Source organism: Lithobates pipiens, unplaced genomic scaffold (genome assembly GCF_037356315.1).
Source record: "Lithobates pipiens isolate NorthernLeopardFrog02 unplaced genomic scaffold, aLitPip1_a1.2 Scaffold_13, whole genome shotgun sequence".
Taxonomy (NCBI): domain Eukaryota; kingdom Metazoa; phylum Chordata; class Amphibia; order Anura; family Ranidae; genus Lithobates; species Lithobates pipiens.
Window position 1 is genome coordinate 265,521,363 of NW_027507718.1, and position 8,707 is coordinate 265,530,069.

Consider the following 8,707-nt stretch of genomic DNA (forward strand, 5'->3'; position numbering starts at 1 on the left):
CATTACTCTGCAGTACCCCGCCATTACTCTGCAGTGCAGTACCCTGCCATTACTCTGCAGTACCCTGCCCTTACTCTTCAGTACCCCCCATTACTCTTCAGTACCCCCCAATACTCTGCAGTACCCCCCAATACTCTGCAGTACCCGCCATTACTCTGCAGTACCCCGCCATTACTCTGCAGTGCAGTACCCTGCCATTACTCTGGAGTACCCTGCCATTACTCTGCAGTACCCCCCATTACTCTGCAGTAACCCCCATTACTCTGCAGTACCCTACCATTACTCTGGAGTACCCCCCAATACTCTGCAGTACCCTGCTATTACTCTGTAGTACCCCGCCAATACCCCGCCAATACTCTGCAATACCCTGCCATAAATTGCCATACCCAGCCATACTCGGAGATACCCAGCCATACTCGGTGATACCCTGAAATACCCAGCCATAGACGCCCCCCACCCCTCACCGCCCTCCGGTGCTTCTACCAACTCGCCAGTACGATCAAAGCCAGAATCTTTTTTTTATTTTTTATTTCAGGCTTCCCAGCCTAGAGGTGAGATGTGGGGTCATATTGACCCCCAGATTTCACTGTAAAGAGGACCTGTCACCCCATATTCCTATTAAAAGGGATGTTTACATTCCTTGTAATAGGAATAAAAGTGATCAAAAATATATTTTTGGGGAAAAAAATGTCAAACTAAAATAAATAAAGTAAAATGAACAATAAAAAAAAAAAATTTTTTAAAGCGCCCATGTCCCCATGTGCTCGCATGCAGAAGCGAACGCATGCGTAAGCCCCGCCCACATATGAAAACGGTGTTCAAACCACACATGTGAGGTATCGCCGAGAACGTTAGAGCGAGAGCAATAATTCTAGTCCTAGACCTCCTCTGCAACTCAAAACATGTAACCAGTAAAAAAAAATGTAAGCGTCGCCTATGGGGATTTTTTAAGTAGCGACGTTTGGCGCCATTCCACGGGCATGTGCAATTTTGAAGAGTGACATGTTTGATATCTATTTACTCAGCATAACTTCATCTTTCACTTTATGCAAACATTGGGCTAACTTTACTGTTTTTTTTGTTTGTTTTTTAAGCACAAAACAGTTTTTTCCCCCCAAAAAACGCGTTTGAAAAATTGCTGTGCAAATACCGTGTGAGATAAAAATTTGCAACGACCACCATTGTATTCTCCAGGGTCTTTTGGTATGCATATGCTGTGTGTGTGAAATAACCTGATAATATGACAATTTTGTGGGAAAAAAAAAAAAAGGAAATAGGCCGTCAGTACTTCAGGTGTGATCAATTTTCAGATATTGGCACCATAGCTTGTGGACTCTATAACTTTCACAAAGACCAAATAATATCCACCAATTTGTACTTATTTTTACCAAAGATATGTAGTAGTATGAATTTTGGCCAAAATTTATGAAGAAAAAATTACTAATCTGCTAAATTTTATAACAGAAACGAAGAAAAATTCATTTTTTTGCAGAATTTTCGGTCTTTTTTCTTTTATAGCACAAAAAATAAAAAACTGAGAGGTGATTAAATACCACCAAAAGAAAGCTCTATTTGTGTGAAAAAAAGGACAAACATTTCCTATAGGTCCAGTGTTGCATGACTGAGTAATTGTCATTCAAAATGTGAGGGCACCGAAAGCTGAAAATTGGTCTGGTTATTAAGGGTGTTTAAGTGCCCAGTGGTCAAGTGGTTAATAATAGAGCTTGCAGTCAGTAGTGTTAGGAGATAGTGCGTGCTGTCTGCGTGCTCTGTACCCAGTACATACCGCTATAATATAGGGCAGGCCCCTACTTTCAAACATCCAACTTACAAACATCTCCTACTTGCAAACGCAAGGAGACAGCAGCAAGTGAGATGAAAAAAGATGGACGACAAAACAAATTATACAGGGGTGATAACCCTTCCCTATGTTTTCCAAAAAGCTTAAAAATAGTTTGTTTGACTGGAGCTACACTTTAAAAATGTACCGGTTGAAAATTACAAACAGATTCAACTTAACACAACAAACCTACACAGTCCCTGTCTTGTTTGCACCGCCTGTATACTGCTGTTCTGAGTATATAGGGCCTGGGGGCCACACGCATTTCCTTTTTTTAATATGGGTACGGGGTTCCCCTTACTATGCGTACAAGACCCAAATAGGCTGGTAATGGGCAGGGAGGGCTACCCATGCCATTTTTCTGAATGATTTTCAACCATATTGCAGGAACCAGATATAACATTAAAACCGCAAGCAGTTTTAAATGGTGTTATTTCCGTTTAATGTCATTTTGTGCAGGGACTGTTCCAAACACGGGAAACACGTGGCACTTCACAGGCATACTACAGACACCCCCCAGGCACCATATTTAAAGGAATATTTCACCTTTTTTTTCACTTTAATCGTCATTAAAATCAGTGCTCCCGCCAAAACGGCAGTTTTTAAAACTTTTTTTTGCAGTGACCCATGTCCCCTGAGGCAGGTCCCCAAACCCTTTTTAGGACACTATCTTGCATATTAGCCGTTAAAATTAGCACTTTCCATTTCGAACGTTCGAGTCCCATAGACTTCAATGGGGTTCTAACGTTCGTTTCGAACGCGGGGGTCGTTCGCAAGTTCTGGTGCGAACCGAACCGGGGGGTGTTCGGCTCGTCCCTATTCAGGAGATTTGTTTACTTGAAAGTATTTCACTTACATCCTTGCCATGCCTACCAGTTATGTTTTGGAGGCGATAGCCTTATAGGAAAATATAATGAAATAAAGTAAAAATACTACATTAACCACTTGACCACTGGGCACTTAAACCTCCTTCCTAACCAGACCAATTTTCAGCTTTGGGGCTCTCACATTTTGAATGACAATTACTTAGTCATGCAACACTGTACCTATATGAAATGTTTGTCCTTTTTTAACACAAATAGAGCTTTCTTTTGGTGGTATTTTATCACCACTGTGTTTTTTATTTTTTGCGCTATAAAAGAAAATACCGAAAATTCTGTAAAAAAAATGATTTTTTTTTTCGTTTCTGTTATAATATTTAGCAAATTAGTAATTTTTCTTCATAAATTTTGGGCAAAATTTATACTGCTACATGTCTTTGGTAAAAATAAGTAAAAATTGGTGTATATTATTTGGTCTTTGTGAAAGTTATAGAGTCCACAAGCTATGGTGCCAATATCTGAAAATTGATCACACCTGAAGTACTGACACTGACCTATCTCATTTCTTGAGACCATAACATGCCAGAAAAGTACAAATACCCCCCAAATTACCCCTTTTTGGAAAGAAGACATTCCAAGTTATTTAGAAAGATGCATAGTGAGGTTTTTGAAGTTGTCATTTTTTCCCACAATTCTTTGCAATATCAAGATTTTTTTTCTTTTTTTTCCACAAAATTGTCATATTATCAGGTTATTTCTCACACACAGCATATGCATACCACAAATTACACCCCAAAACACATTATTCTACTACTCTTGAGTATGGTGATACCACATGTGTGAGACTTTTACACAGCGTGGCCACATACAGAGGCCCAACATGCAGGGAGCACCTTCAGGCGTTCTGGAGCACCCAGGGCAATTCTGACATTTCTCTCCTACATGTAAAAATCATAATTTATTTGCTAGAAAAATTACATAGAACCCCAAAACATTATATATGTTTTTTTTAGCAAAGACACTAGAGAATACAATGGCGGTCGTTTCAACTTTTTTATCTCGCACAGTATTTGTGCAGAAATTTTTTCGATTGCATTTTTGGGGAAAAAAAATGTTTTGTGCTTTAAAAAAAACAAAAAAACAATAAAGTTAGCCCAATGTTTTTGCATAATGTGAAAGATGAAGTTACGCCAAGTAAATAGATACCTAACATGTCACCTTTCAAAATTGCACACACTTGTGGAATGGCTCCAAACTTCGCTACTTAACCAGTTGCCGACCGCCGCACGACGATGTACGTCGACAGCATGGCACGGGCAGGCATATTGGCGTACATGTACGTCCCTTGCCTCCCGCGGGTCGGGGGCCCGATCGGGCCCCCGCCCGGTGCCTGCGGCGGTCGGTTTTCGTCCGGGAGCAATCCGGGACGAGGGGGCGGCCATTCATTCATGGCCACCCCCTCGCGATCGCTCCCGACGAATAGGAATCCCCCGTGACATCACTTCCTCTCCTGTAATGTAAACACAGGAGAGGAAGTGATGTATTCTCTCCTCCGTGTCGGTATTTTTCGTTCCGACACGGAGGAGAGCGGATCGGTGAGTTGCACCAACACTCTACACACACAGTAGAACATGCCAGGCACACTCACACCCCCCCTTTACCCCCCGATCACCCCCCCCAATTACCCCTGCCCCCCAGTCACAGTGACACCAATGTCATTTTTTATTTTTTTGCATTGGTGTCATTTGTGACTGTAATAACTGTTAGGGCAGTTAGAGTTAGCCCCCTTTAGTTCTAATGTACCCCCCTAACCCCCCCAATAAAGGTTTAACCCCGTGATCACCCCCCGTTGCCAGTGTCACTAAGGCTGGGTTCACATTGCAGCGGTTTATGAGAACGAATGTGATTCGCATCGCACTGCAGTGCAAATCACATCCGATCTCTGTGCGATTCGAGTTCAGCCATTCGCCGCACCCGCCGCACCCGCCACACCCGCCGCACCCACCGCAAATTCGCACGGGACCCTTTTTTTGGCCCGCAGCAGAATCGGATCGCATGGGTGTTCACACCATGCGATCCGAGTTTGCAGATCGCACTGCGATATGCGAACTGATCTGGGGGTGTCAGTAACATTTCACTGACACTCCCAGCAGTTCGCATAGGGCAGTGTGAACTGCCGCCGGGAGGCATGCGATGCGGGAACCCGCCGCGGATTTGTGGCGTTTCCGCATCGCTCCAGTGTGAACCCAGCCTAATAAGCGATCATTTTTCTGATCGCCTTATTAGTGTCACAGGTGACGCTAGTTAGGCAGGTAGGTATTTAGGTTCGCCGCAGCTTTTTATAGCGCCAGGGACCCCCATATACTACCGCATAAAGCCCCCTGATTGCCCCCTAGTTAACCCTTTCACCAGTGATCACCATATAACTGTTACAGGTGACGCTGGTTGGTTAGTTATTTTTTATAGTTTCAGGGCACCCGCCATTTATTACCTAATAAAGGTTTAACCCCCTGATCACCCGGCGGGTGTCATTTGTGACTTATAACTGTTAGGGCAGTTAGGGTTAGCCCCCTTTAGTTCTAAGGTACCCCCCTAACCCCCCCAATAAAGGTTTAACCCCGTGATCACCCCCCGTCGCCAGTGTCACTAAGGCTGGGTTCACATTGCAGCGGTTTATGAGAACGGATGTGATTCGCACCGCACTGCAGTGCAAATCACATCCGATCTCTGTGCGATTCGAGTTCAGCCATTCGCCGCACCCGCCGCACCCGCCACACCCGCCGCACCCGCCGCAAATTCGCACGGGACCCTTTTTTTGGCCCGCAGCAGAATCGGATCGCATGGGTGTTCACACCATGCGATCCGAGTTTGCAGATCGCACTGCGATATGCGAACTGATCTGGGGGTGTCAGTAACATTTCACTGACACTCCCAGCAGTTCGCATAGGGCAGTGTGAACTGCCGCCGGGAGGCATGCGATGCGGGAACCCGCCGCGCATTCGTGGCGTTCCCGCATCGCTCCAGTGTGAACCCAGCCTAATAAGCGATCGTTTTTCTGATCGCTGTATTAGTGTCACAGGTGACGCTAGTTAGGCAGGTAGGTATTTAGGTTCGCCGCAGCTTTTTATAGCGCCAGGGACCCCCATATACTACCGCATAAAGCCCCCTGATTGCCCCCTAGTTAACCCTTTCACCAGTGATCACCATATAACTGTTACAGGTGACGCTGGTTGGTTAGTTATTTTTTTATAGTTTCAGGGCACCTGCCATTTATTACCTAGTCTCACTAGTGTACCCCTAAATTTAGGGGTGTCTACTTTCCAAAATGGGGTCATTTGGGGGGGGTTTGTGCCATCTTGGCATTTTATGGCCTTCAAAACTGTAACGCCCTTAGAAAGCCTGAAGGCGGTGCTTGGTTTTCGGGGCCCCGTACGCGGCTAGGCTCCCAAAAAGTCCCACATATGTGGTATCCCCGTACTCAGGAGAAGCAGCAGAATTTATTTTGGGGTGTCATTTCACATATGCCCATGGCATGCGTGAGCAATATATCATTTAGTGACAACTTTGTGAAAAAAAAAAAAAAAAAAAAAAAGTTTGTAATTTTCCCGCAACTTGTGGCAAAATATAAAATATTCCATGGACTCAACATGCCTCTCAGCAAATAGCTTGGGGTGTCTACTTTCTAAAATGGGGTCATTTGTGGGGGTTTTGTGCCATCTTGGCATTTTATGGCCTTCAAAACTGTAATAGGTAGTGAGAAGTGAACTCAAAAATTTACGCCCTTAGAAAGCCTGAAGGCGGTGCTTGGTTTTCGGGGCCCCGTACGCGGCTAGGCTCCCAAAAAGTCCCACATATGTGGTATCCCCGTACTCAGGAGAAGCAGCAGAATTTATTTTGGGGTGTCATTTCACATATGCCCATGGCATGCATGAGCAATATATCATTTAGTGACAACTTTGTGAAAAAAAAAAAAAAAAAAAAGTTTGTAATTTTCCCGCAACTTGTGGCAAAATATAAAATATTCCATGAACTCAACATGCCTCTCAGCAAATAGCTTGGGGTGTCTACTTTCTAAAATGGGGTCATTTGTGGGGGTTTTGTGCCATCTTGGCATTTTATGGCCTTCAAAACTGTAATAGGTAGTGAGAAGTGAACTCAAAAATTTACGCCCTTAGAAAGCCTGAAGGCGGTGCTTGGTTTTCGGGGCCCCGTACGCGGCTAGGCTCCCAAAAAGTCCCACATATGTGGTATCCCCGTACTCAGGAGAAGCAGCAGAATTTATTTTGGGGTGTTATTTCACATACGCCCATAGCATGTGTGAGCAATATATCATTTAGTGACAACTTTGTGTAAAAAAAAAAAAATTTTTTTTTTTTGTCATTATTCAATCGCTTGAGGCAAAAAAAAAAAAATATTCAATGGGCTCAACATGCCTCTTATCAATTTCCTTAGGGGGTCTACTTTCCAAAATGGGGTCATTTGGGGGGGTTTTGTACTGCCCTGCCATTTTAGCACCTCAAGAAATGAGATAGGCAGTCGTAAACTAAAAGCTGCGTAAATTGCAGAAAACGTACCTTAGTTTGTAGATGTGACAACTTTTGCGCAAACCAATAAATATACAATTATTGACTTTTTTTTTACCAAATACATGTGGCTGAATACATTTTGGCCTAAATGTATGACTAAAATTGAGTTTATTGGATTTTTCTAATAACAAAAAGTAGAAAATATCATTTTTTTTCAAAATTTGCGGTCTTTTTACATTTATATCGCAAAAAATAAAAATCGCAGAGGCAATCAAATACCATCAAAAGAAAGCTCTATTTGTGGGAAGAAAAGGACGCAAATTTTGTTTGGGTACAACATTGCATGACCGCGCAATTGCCAGTTAAAGCAGCGCAGTGCCAAAGTGTAAAAAGACCTCTGGTCATTTACCAGCAAAATGGTCCGGTCTGAAAGTGGTTAAAAATACCCATAGGTGATGCTTTAAATTTTTTTACTGGTTAGGTTACATGTTTTGAGTTACAGAGGAAATTATTGCTCTTGCTTTAATGTTCGCAGCGATACGTCACATGTGTGGTTTGAACACCATTTTCCTATGTGGGCAGGACTTACGTATGCGTTCGCTTCTGAATGCGAGCACACGAGGACAGGGGCGATTGAATTTTTTTTTTTATTGTTCATTTTACTTTATTTATTTTAGTTTGGCACTTTTCTCCCAAAAATAAATATTTTTCATCACTTTTATTCCTATTACAAGGAATGTAAACATTGTCAATATGTCAATAAGACCCCACATCTCACTTTTAGGCTGGGAAGCCTGAAATAAATAAAAAAACAATCCTGGCTTTGATCGTATTGGCGAGTCGGTAGAAGCACCGGAGGGCGGCAGGAGGGGGGCGTCCCCTCTCACCTCCCGTATGAACGATCAAGCAGCAGAACAGCTGCTATGATCCATCTTATGGTGTAGGGAATCACCGGCTGAAAAATGTGATATCTGAATGATGCCTATAGGTGCAGGAATCATTCAGATATCCCTGCACAAATTCTAGGACGTCATATGGAAGTGGTTAAAATGCATTTTTTTTAACACAAAGTTGTCCATTTATACAATATCTCTAACACAAAGCATGTACATTCTAAAAATGACACCCCAAAATAGATTCTCCTACTCCTCCTGTGTACGGCGATTCTACATTCGTGAGACTTCCCCAGCCTGGCCACATACAGGGGCTGAGTTCCACGAGCATAGCCGAGCATGGCTGGGTATGGCTGAGTATGGCTGAGTAAGGCTGAGTATGGATGGGTATCACCAAGCATGGCCGAACATGGCTGGATATAGCTGGGTATGGCTGTGTATTACCGAATATGGCTGGGTATCACGAGTATTGCAGAGTATGGCTGGGTATCACCGAGTATTGCAGAGTATGGCTGGGTATGGAAGAGTATGGCTGGGTATCACCGAGTATTGCAGAGTATGGCTGGGTATTGCAAGCTATTGCAGAGTATGGCTGGGTATTGCAAGGTATTGCAGAGTATGGCAGGG